The sequence below is a fragment of the Oncorhynchus keta genome, chromosome 10 (genome assembly GCF_023373465.1).
Source record: "Oncorhynchus keta strain PuntledgeMale-10-30-2019 chromosome 10, Oket_V2, whole genome shotgun sequence".
Classification (NCBI taxonomy): domain Eukaryota; kingdom Metazoa; phylum Chordata; class Actinopteri; order Salmoniformes; family Salmonidae; genus Oncorhynchus; species Oncorhynchus keta.
In genome coordinates this window covers 34,505,863-34,517,703 of record NC_068430.1, presented here as the reverse complement: position 1 = coordinate 34,517,703, position 11,841 = coordinate 34,505,863, and positions in this window count along the sequence as shown.

The following is an 11,841-nucleotide window of genomic DNA, read 5'->3' as shown; positions in this document are numbered from 1 at the left end:
TAATGCAGATTGACATGAATGAACCATTTGTACTGACCTGGGTGAAACACCAGCAAACACATCATTATTTGTATTCCCAAAACTAGAAAATTGGCAGTGTTATGTAGCAATGTTACAGATACAGTATAGAAAACTGCCAGATGGTGGCACTGCTGCTGTATAGTGTGTGTGTTTGTGTGTGTGTCCTTCACAGGAGAAAGAGTGATTGCAAGGCACATCCAGGTAAACTCATGTAGAGCCTGTGAAATATCAGAATAGGCTAGCTTTGATTTAACTGCATAAGTCAGTTGGAACATGTGTCATTCTGGTGTTTCTTGATGCATCTCGTTTATCGACACCCACAGTCAAATAGGGGGACAGGGTGTGGTCAAGGTGCATTTCAGGAAATGTGCAGTAGCTCTAGTACATACAACAACTTACCCACCCCCCTTATCTGCCCCTTTGTCAATGGAACTACATCAATTCACTACCCATCTTTTTTAGTCAGACCGTTATGTCTTCAGCAAAAGCGAGAGAGACCGAGAGAGAGCGATGTGTAGACTGATGTGTATGGGTTAGGCTATGTGTGCTGTGAGATCTCAGGATGACAGTGATCTATCCCCAGAACAGTACCTGTCGGTAAAAGAGTAGCTATAGGACACAGCAGAGAGAGCATGCCCTCATACACATCTACAGGGCTGCAGTGGAGAGGGTAAAATGTTTCAAGTTCCTCACTGAGGACCTGAAATGGTCCCTCCACACTGACACTCTGGTGAAGAAGGCGCAAGAGCACCTCTTCAACCTCAGGAAGCTGAAGAAATTCAGCTTGGCCCCCAAGACCCTCACAAACTTCTACAGATGCACCATCGAGAAACGTCTGTCGGGCTGTATCACCACCTGGCACGGCAACTGCACCACCCGCAAACACTCCAGGGGCACACTGCCTGCCCTCCATGACATCTACAGCACCCGGTGTCATAGAAGGCCAAGAAGAACATTAAGGACAGCCACCCAATTCACATCCCCCATGATAAAATACTACTGAATTACTATACAAAATCTAGGAATTGTAGGAATTGTATAGTAAATGTATAATGTATGCACTACTCAAGATGCACTACTCAAGTAGAGTTTTGTAGTGTTCAGTAGGAAAACAGTCGTGCTTCCAGTAGTAATCAGGTAGAGATTCTACTACTTGATGTTGGTAGTAAATAAGTAGCCAAAACACTACAGGCAAACTGCACTGACGTTTCAGTAGTGAGCAGTAAGTAGAGTTTTGCAGCTTGTGGCTGCACATCCTGTGCCCGTGACCGCAGAAGAAGAGTTGAAGAAAAGTTGCTTTTTGTTAGCTAGCTAGTGTTATATAAAATATTATCATCTTCCATTCTTCCATCCTGTCTTTTATACCCCTTAGGCTGACACCATCTGTAAGTTTAACTTTCCTTTATGTTTTATGAATACTTACATGTCATTGTTTAGCTGTTTATAACGTTTTACTACATCAAAAAAATTGCTACCCAAAAAGGTCTTAGCAATTGTTAAAGAGATCTATTGTGTTTAGCTTAGCAGCTTGCTAGCCCTATTGAAATGTAACGTTAGCTATGTAGCCTCTGTTTTCATCATGTTAGCTAATAAGTATGTGTTTGTGTGCAAATGTATAGTATTTTCATATTAGTATACTTCCGCATTCAACATACATTTTTTTAACCTGTTGCCAAGGAGGCCCTCAACAGGCCATTGTTGGTAAGATTGAGTTTTGTAGTGATCAATAGGAAAACAGTAGTGCTTCCAGTAGTAATCAAGTAGAGATTCTATTACTTGATCTCTCTCTCCACAGATGATGCAATCTCTATTGCACTCCACACTGCCCTTTCCCACCTGGACAAAAGCAACACTTATGTGAGAATGCTATTCATTGATTCATTGAGAATGCTATTCATCCCGGCACAGCCAGAAGAGGACTGGCCACCCCTCGTAGCCTGGTTTCTCTCTAGGTTTCTTCCTAGGTTTTGGCCTTTCTAGGGAGTTATTCCTAGCCACCGTGCTTCTACACCTGCATTGCTTGCTGTTTGGGGTTTTAGGCAGGGTTTCTGTACAGCACTTTGAGATATCAGCTGATGTAAGAAGGGCTATATAAATACATTTGATTTGATTTGACTACAGCTCAGCGTCCAACACCATAGTACCCTCAAAGCTCATCACTAAGCTAAGAATCCTGGGACTAAACACCTCCCTCTGCAACTGGATCCTGGACTTCCTGACGGGTCGTCCCCAGGTGGTGAGAGTAGGTAGCAACACATCTGCCACGCTGATCCTCAACACTGGAGCTCCCCAGGGGTGCGTGCTCAGTCCCCTCCTGTACTCCCTGTTCACCCACGACTGTATGGCCAGGCACGACTCCAACATCATCATTATGTTTGCAGACGACACAACAGTGGCAGGCCTGATCCCCGACAACAACGAGACAGCCTATAGGGAGGAGGTCAGAGACCTGGCCGGGTGGTGCCAGAATAACAACCTATCCCTCAACATAACCAAGACTAAGGAGATAATTGTGGACGACAGGAAAAGGAGGACCGAGCACGCCCCCATTCTGATCGACGGGGCTGCAGTGGAGCAGGTTGAGAGCTTCATGTTCCTTGGTGTCCACATCAACAACAAGCTAGAATGGTCCAAACACACCAAGACAGTCGTGAAGAGGGCACGACAAAGCCTATTACCCCTCAGGAAACTAAAAGGTTTTGGCATGGGTCCTGAGATCCTCAATAGGTTCTACAGCTGCAACATCGAGAGCATCCTGGTTGCATCACTGCCTGGTACGTTAATTGTTCGGCCTCTGACCGCAAGGCACTACAGAGGGTAGTGCGTACGGCCCATTACATCACTGGAGCTAAGCTGCCTGCCATCCATGACCTCTACACCAGGCAGTGTCAGAGGAAAGCCCTAAAAATTGTCAAAGATCCCAGCCACCCCAGTCATAGACTGTTCTCTCTACTACCACATGGCAAGCGGTACCAGAGTAACAAGTCTAGGACAAAAAGGCTTCTCAACAGTTTTTACCCCCAAGCCATAAGACTCCTGAACATGTAATAAACTGGCTACCCGGACTATTTGCATTGTGAGCCCCCCAACCCCTCTTTTACGCTGATGCTGCTCTCTGTTTATCACATATGCATAGTCACTTTAACTATACATTCATGTAATACTACCCCAATTGGGCCGACCAACCAGTGCTCCCGCACATTGGCTAACCGGGCTATCTGCATTGTGTCCTGCCTCCCATCACCCACCAACCCCTCTTTTATGCTACTGCTACTCTCTGTTCATCATATATGCATAGTCACTTTAACCATATCTACATGTACAGTCGTGGCCAAAAGTTTCAAGAATGACACATATATTAATTTCCACAAAGTTTGCTGCTTCATTGTCTTTAGATATTTTTGTCAGATGTTACTATGGAATACTGAAGTATAATTACAAGTATTTCATAAGTGTCAAAAGCTTTTATTGACAATTACATGAAGTTGATGCAAAGAGTCAATATATGCAGTGTTACCCTTCTTTTTCAAAACCTCTGCAATCCGCCCTGGCATGCTGTCAATTAACTTCTGGGTCACATCCTGACTGATGGCAGCCCATTCTTGCATAATCAATGCTTGGAGTTTGTCAGAATTTGTGGGTATTTGTTTGTCCATCCGCCTCTTGAGGATTGACCACAAGTTCTCAATGGGATTAAGGTCTGGGGAGTTTCCTGGCAATGGACCCAAAATATCAATGTTTTGTTCCCCGAGCCACTTAGTTATCACTTTTGCCTTATGGCAAGGTGCTCCATCATGGTGGAAAAGGCATTGTTCGTCACCAAACTGTTCCTGGATGTTTGGAAGAAGTTGCTCTCGGAGGATGTGTTGGTACCATTCTTTATTCATGGCTGTGTTCTTAGGCAAAATTGTGAGTGAGCCCACTCCCTTGGCTGACAAGCAACCCCACACATGAATGGTCTCAGGATGCTTTACTGTTGGCATGACACAGGACTGATGGTAGCGCTCACCTTGTCTTCTCCAGACAAGCTTTTTTCCAGATGCCCCAAACAATCGGAAAGGGGATTCATCAGAGAAAATGACTTTAGCCCAGTCCTCCGCAGTCCAATCCCTGTACCTTTTGCAGAATATCAGTCTGTCCCTGATGTTTTTCCTGGAGAGAAGTGGCTTTTCTCACTGTGCGTGCAGATGCACTCACACCTGCCTGCTGTCATTCCTGAGCAAGCTCTGTGCTGGTAGTGCCCTGATCCCGCAGCTGAATCAATTTTAGGTCCTGGAATCAATTTTACGGTCCTGGCGATTACTGAACTTTCTTGGATGCCCTGAGGCCTTCTTCACAACATTTGAACCACTCTCCTTGAAGTTCTTGATGATCCGATAAATGGCTGTTTCAGGTGCAATCTTACTGGCAGCAATGTCCTTGCCTGTGCCTTTTCGTGCAAAGCAATGATGACGGCATTTGTTTCCTTGCAGGTAACCATGGTTGACAGAGGAAGAACAATGATTCCAAGCACTACTCTCCTTTTGAAGCTTCCAGTCTGTTATTCAAACTCAATCAGCATGACAGAGTGATCTCCAGCCTTGTCCTCGTCAACACTCACACCTGTGTTAACGAGAGAATCACTGACATGATGTCAGCTGGTCTTTTTGTGGCAGGGCTGAAATGCAGTGGAAATGTTTTTGGGGATTCAGTTAATTTGCATGGCAAAGAGGGACTTTGCAATTAATTGCAATTCATCTGATCACTCATCATAACATTCTGGAGTATTTGCAAATTGCCATCATACAAATTGAGGCAGCAAACTTTGTGAAAATGAATATTTGTGTCATTCTCAAAACCTTTGACCACGACTGTATATCCAGCTATATATTCCTTTCCCCTGTCAGTCACTTTTGGATTAAATGGTTTGCCAAGCAGATATTAGCCCAAAGGCCGGCAGATGGCGATATTAAGTCGTTTCATTTTCTTAGCGCCCAAAATAAATCCATGCAGCCAGCTATACACTCGTATCCCGGTTTTTACATAACAAAATATCCATTCAGGCTGCAAAGGCATCCATTTCCTCCTTAACTTGATTAAATGGCAAGGTGGTGGAAAAAATTGTGAAAGTATTAATACTTTGTTTATGAAACACAATTTACCACCACCATGCTAGTGTAACGGATGTGAAACGCTAGCTTAGTTAGCGGTGGTGCGCGCTAAATAGCGTTTCAATCGGTGACGTCACCTGCTCTGAGACCTTGAAGTAGTAGTTCCCCTTGCTGCGGCTTTTGTGGAGCGATGGGTAACGAAGCTTCGTGGGTGACTGTTGTTGATGTGTGCAGAGGGTCCCTGGTTCGCGCCCGGGTATGGGTGAGGGGACGGTCTAAAGTTATACTGTTACATTGATGCTGTTGACCCAGATCATTGGTTTCTGCGGAAAAGGAGGAGGTCAAAAGGGGGGTGAGTGTAACGGATGTGAAACGCTAGCTTAGTTAGCGGTGGTGCTTGCTAAATAGCGTTTCAATCGGTGACGTCACTTGCTCTGAGACCTTGAAGTAGTAGTTCCCCTTGCTCTGCAAGGGCTGCGGCTTTTGTGGAGCGATGGGTAACGATGCTTCGTGGGTGACAGTTGTTGATGTGTGCAGAGGGTCCCTGGTTCGCGCCCGGGTACGGGCGAGGGGATGGTCTAAAGTTATACTGTTACACTAGGAGTGGCTGAATGCTAGCCCATGGATGTTGTGTATCACTGTCAGACAATTAAGTTGCAGCAGTCTGTTGTTTACCCTTGGTCTGAACCAAGGGGCCAGGCTTACCGTAGAAGCACAGTTTCGACTGCTCCGTACTGCAGTTTAACTGACGCCCGGCCCAGAAAGACAATTCCCATAGACGGTCACATAGAAAATTCAGATTAGAAAATTCATAATGAGACACTTTAGTCATTACCTTTGTGGGCAAAACATCCATTGAACTATTCAAATAAGTGTTTCTGAGTCCAACTTTATTTCCATCACTCACAGCCGAATATATTATTTTACATTCATCCAATGTCTGCCATGTTTTTGGATGACTTAATGATGTTGTCGCTGCTCGTGCAGCTCCCTGTGTGCAATGAGTTCTAGTGCAAATGTGATGTTGGTTCGCATGAAACCGGATGCAACCTGTATATAGATGGTCCATGAATCGGTGTATGCGAACGTGAGTAGATTACTTTGAAAACGATGACATCTTGGACGCAGTCTCCAATTCTTATTATACCTCAGTGGTGGAAACATAATTAACCCTGTTCCATATAGACAGTATGGACAATATATACGGTATATATACAGTTGAGGTCGGATGTTTACATACACCTTGGCCAAATACATTTAAACTCAGTTTTTTACAATTCCTGACATTTGCTGCAGGAGGGACTGGTGCACTTCACAAAATCGACGAGTACATGAGGAAAGAAAATTATGTGGATATATTGAAGCAACATCAGTCAGGAAGTTAAAGCTTGGTTGCAAATAGATCTTCCAAATGGACAATGACTCCAAGCATACTCACAAAGTTGTTGCAAAATGGCTTAAGGACAACAAAGTCAAGGTATTGGAGTGGCCATCACAATGTCTTGACCTCAATCCTATAGAATCATTGTGGGTAGAACTGGAAAAGCATGTGCGAGCAAGGAGGCCTACAAAGAAGGCACCAGCTCTGTCAGGAGGAATGGGTCAAAATTCACCCAACTTATTGTGGGAAGCTTGTGGAAGGCTGCCTGAAATGTTTGACCCAAGTTAAACTATTTAAAGTCAATGCTACCAAATACTAATTGAGTGTATGTAAACTTCTGACCCACTGGGAATGTGATGAAAGAAATAAAAGCTGAAATAAATCATTGTCACTACTATTATTCTGACATTTCACATTCTTAAAATAAAGTGGTGATCCTAACTGACCTAATACAGGGAATTTTTACGAGGATTAAATGTCAGTAATTGTGAAAATCTGACTTTAAATGTATTTGGCTAAGGTATATGTAAACTTCTGACCTCAACTGTCAATATATATATATAATCTCAGCAAAAAAAGAAACGTCCTCTCACTGTCAACAGCATTTATTTTCAGCAAACTTAACATGTGTAAATATTTGTATGAACATAATAAGATTCAACAACTGAGACATAAACTGAACACGTTCCACAGACATGTGACTAACAGAAATAGAATAATGTTTCCCTGAACAAAGGGGGTCAAAATCAAAAGTAACAGTCAGTATCTGTTATGGCCACCAGCTGCATTAAGTACTGCAGTGCATCTCCTCATGGACTGCACCAGATTGACAGTTCTTGCTGTGAGATGTTACCCCACTCTTCCACCAAGGCACCTGCAAGTTCCCGGACATTTCTGGGGGGGAATGGGTCTAGCCCTCACCCTCCGGTCCAACAGCTCCCAGACGTGCTCAATGAGATTGAGATCAGGGCTCTTCTTTGGCCATGGCAGAACACTGACATTCCTGTCTTGCAGGAAATCACACACAGAACGAGCAGTATGGCTGGTGGCATTGTCATGCTAGAAGATGTCAAGATGAGCCTGCGGGAATGGTACCACATGAGGGAGGAGGATGTCTTCCCTGTAATGTACAGCGTTGAGATTGCCTGCAATGACAATAAGCTCAGTCCGATGATGCTGTCATACACCGCCCCAGACCATGACGGACCCTCCACCTCCAAATCGATCCTGCTCCAGAGTACATACCTCGGTATAACGCTCATTCCTTCGACGACAAGTATGAATCCGACCATCACCCCTGGTGAGACAAACCCGCGACTCATCAGAGAAGAGCACTTTTTGCCAGTCCTGTCTGGTCCAGCGACGGTGGGTTTGTACCCATAGGTGACGTTGTTGCCGGTGATGTCTGGTGAGGACGTTCCTTACAACTGGCCTACAAGCCCTCAGTCCAGCCTCTCTGAGCCTACTGAGGACAGTCTGAGCACTGATGGAGGGATTGTTTGTTCCTGGTATAACTCGGTCAGTTGTTGTTGCCATCCTGTACCTGTTCCGCAGGTGTGATGTTCGGATGTACCGATCCTGTGCAGGTGTTGTTACACATGGTCTGCCACTACGAGGACAATCAGCTGTCCGTCCTGTCTCCCTGTAGCGCTGTCTTAGCCGTCTCACAGTACGACATTGGAATGTATTGCCCTGGCCACATCTGCAGTCCTCATGCCTCCTTGCAGTATGCCTAAGGCACGTTCACGCAGATGAGCAGGGACCCTGGGCATCTTTCATTTGGTGTTTTTCAGAGTCAGTAGAAAGGCCTCTTTAGTGTCCTAAGTTTTCATAACTGTGACCTTAATTGCCTACCATCTGTAAACTGTTAGCGTCTTAACGACCGTTCCACAGGTGCATGTTCATTAATTGTTTATGGTTCATTGAACAAGCATGGGAAACAGTGTTTAACCCCTTTACAATGAAGATCTGTGAAGTTATTTGGATTTTTACGAATTATCTTCGAAAGACAGGGTCCTGATGAAGGGATGTTTCTTTTTTTGCTGAGTTTACCTGGTAAGATATTAGGAAAATTATCGGGTTGTTCATCATGTGAATGTTGCTTTAATAGTGTTCATCAAAGAAACAATTTCGAACAAAAATTGAAATGTCAATCATAAGCTACACCCCAAACTGATTCTGTACCAGCCAGTATATACCCACATTAAAAAATACTTCAGTATACTATGTTATAAACAGTGATGACTTTAGCATGTCAATTTTGGTGGGGAAAACTCTTTTTTAGATGCATGCTAGCAAAGCTACTACACAACACAACACTAAACAATACATTGATTGCCCTAGAATGGTGACAACGGTGCCCACAAACTGTTGGGGCCTACATAAAGCTGTCCAAACAGCAGAGCTTTCTTCTCAGTACCTTGGAGTGAATCTTTACCACTGCTACACCTGGCTATCAGTGGAGCCTTGTCTGGCAGCAAAACAGCTTTCAGCTTCATTTAGTGCCTTTTACAAAAACATAGCGGACATGGCTGACTTGCTTAAACAAATGTGGTTTCTACTGACAATTACTATGTACAAACAATGGCATAAGGGCAGATAAGCAGATAAGAGGCAATCCGCAATTTCAATTAAGACATTAATGAGCGAGTTTGGACAGACGTAGTCAATATAACTAAATATCTGTTCAGTACTTTTAAAATGTTCAACAACAGAATTCAGAACATGGGCCGTTCTGACAGTTTTCTCTCTGTACACCAAGTCAGAAGCTTAGGAGAAATAAAGGGGGCATATAAGCAGACAATGAAAGTTCTTACATTATTAAATGATGCCATTTCTTTAAAACAGGCTATCTATAGGCTACATGTGCACCACCAAGTCACAACAGTAGGCTAAGTTATGAGGGGGAAAGGGACCAAATTATTAGGGTGGGGCACATGGGCTACTAACAGCTTACTACACAACATACACTTGGTATTACTTTCTTAGCTACAATATACATATCTCCCAGGCATATTACAATTTATGCAGCAGCATACAATACATTTTTGGACTCACCTTATTGTGCTGTGCTCACTTGAACAGGAAGGTGGTGCGGCGATCCTTTTGGGCAAATTTAGTCATAAAAGTCTAGTAGTTCTTTGTATTTATGGTGGTTTCAAGACAACTGGGAACTATGAAAAAAACAAGGTCAAATCATGACGATGTCAGTGATCTTCAGGTCAGAGTTCAAGACAGAGGCCCGAGTTCCTGACTTGGAATTCTGAGTTGGATGACCGTATTTTTCCAATGGGAGCTAGTTTTTTTTCTCAGAGTTCCCAGTTGTCTTGAATTCACTGAAGTGGTCAATGACCTTGAGCCTTCTTGGATGGGCACTTCGAATGTAACTCTATGACAGTACCCAAGGGGCTTGAATTTTCTAGCTCTACTCGTAGATTTTGCGGTGACGTAGTGTCCCCGTGAGTGACAGAACACTGAGCAAATCACGGCGCAACTAGAGAACATTACCAACCCATACACGTCGTATTTTACATGGTTTGCAAAATTATATGTGACATGTATAAATACCAAAATAACATTGCAAATCAGGCAAATCAATGCCCCACCTGCCCTGAATGACAGGTCGACACTGGTTATAAATACTATAGTTTTTACAGACTGTACTGTTGTTTTCACTATAGTATTTATTTAGTGTAGTATACTCTTAACATTTACAGTTAACTATAGTATAAATACTGTAGTAATAGAAAACCGTGCTTCTTCATCTGCATTGCTTGCTCTTTGGGGTTTTAGGATGGGTTCTGCATACACACTTTGTGACAACTGCTGATGTAAAAAGGACTTTATAAATACACATTTTACTGATAGTATATACTATGGTAATTAATGTAGTGTTTTTGCGGACTGTAGTATACTTAAGCAATAAGGCACGAGGGGGTGTGGTATATGGCCAATATATCACTGCTAAGGGCGGTTCTTAGGCACGACACAACGCAATTAGATCAGTAAAAATAAATGTTTTGTCATACCCGTGATATATGGTCTGATATACCACGGCTGTCAGCCAATCAGCATTCAGGACTCAAACCACCCAGTTTATAATGTAGTATTACTATAGCGTTTATGCAGACATGACTCTTATTATTTTTAACAAAGAAGTGGAGGCTTTCTCCTTTTAGGAAACCTACGCGAGAATTACACAAATAACACATTTTCCATAACCAGTGAGTACAGAAATTTGCATCATGTAGCTCTAACTCCAAAAAAGTTTTGGGACACTGTAAAGTCCATGAAGAACAAGAGCACCTCCTCCCAGCTGCCCACTGCACTGAGGCTAGGTAACACTGTCATCACCGATAAATCCACGATAATCGAGAATTTCAAGAAGCATTTCTCTACGGCTGGCCATGCTTTCCTCCTGGCTACCCCACCCCGGCCAACAGCTCTGCACCCCCTGCAGCTACTTGCCCAAGCCTCCCCAGCTTCTCCTTCACCCAAATCCAGATAGCAGATGTTCTGAAAGAGCTGCAAAACCTGGACCCATACAAATCAGCTGGGCTTTGTCACGCCTAGACCTTAGAGAGCCGTTTTATTTCTCTATTTGGTTAGGTCAGGGTGTGATTAGGGTGGGCATTCTATGTTTCCTATTTCTTTGTTTTTGGGCCGAGTGTGGTTCCCAATCAGAGTCTATCGTTGTCTCTGATTGGGAATCTTACTTCGGTAGCCTTTTTCCCACCTGTGTTTTGTGGGTAGTTATTTTCTGTTTTGTCTCGGTTACCTGACAGAATTGTACGCTTTCGTTTTGTTACTTTGTTCGAGTGTTTTTTGATAAATAAAAAAATTATGAACACTTTTCACTCTGCTCTTTGGTCCACTCCTTCCGACGACAGGAGTTACAGGGCTAGACAATCTGGACCCTCTCTTTCTAAAAATTATCCGCCGCCATTGTTGCAACCCCTATTACCAATCTGTTCAACCTCTCTTTCGTATTGTCCGAGATCCCTAAAGATTGGAAAGCTGCCACGGTCATCCCCCTCTTCAAAGTAGGTGACACTCTAGACCCAACCTGTTATAGACCTATATCCGCCCTGCCTTTCTTAAGACTTCAAAAGCCAAGTTAATTAAAAGATCACTGACCATTTTTTAATCCCACCCAATTCTCCGCTGTGCAATCCAGTTTCCGAGCTGGTCACGGGTGCACCTCAGCCACACTCAAGGTACTAAACGATATCATAAACAACATCGATAAAAGATTGTACTGTGCAGCCGTCTTTATCGACCTGGCCAAGGCTTTCGACTCTGTCAATCACCGTATTCTTATCGGCAGACTCATCAGCCTTGGTTTCTCAA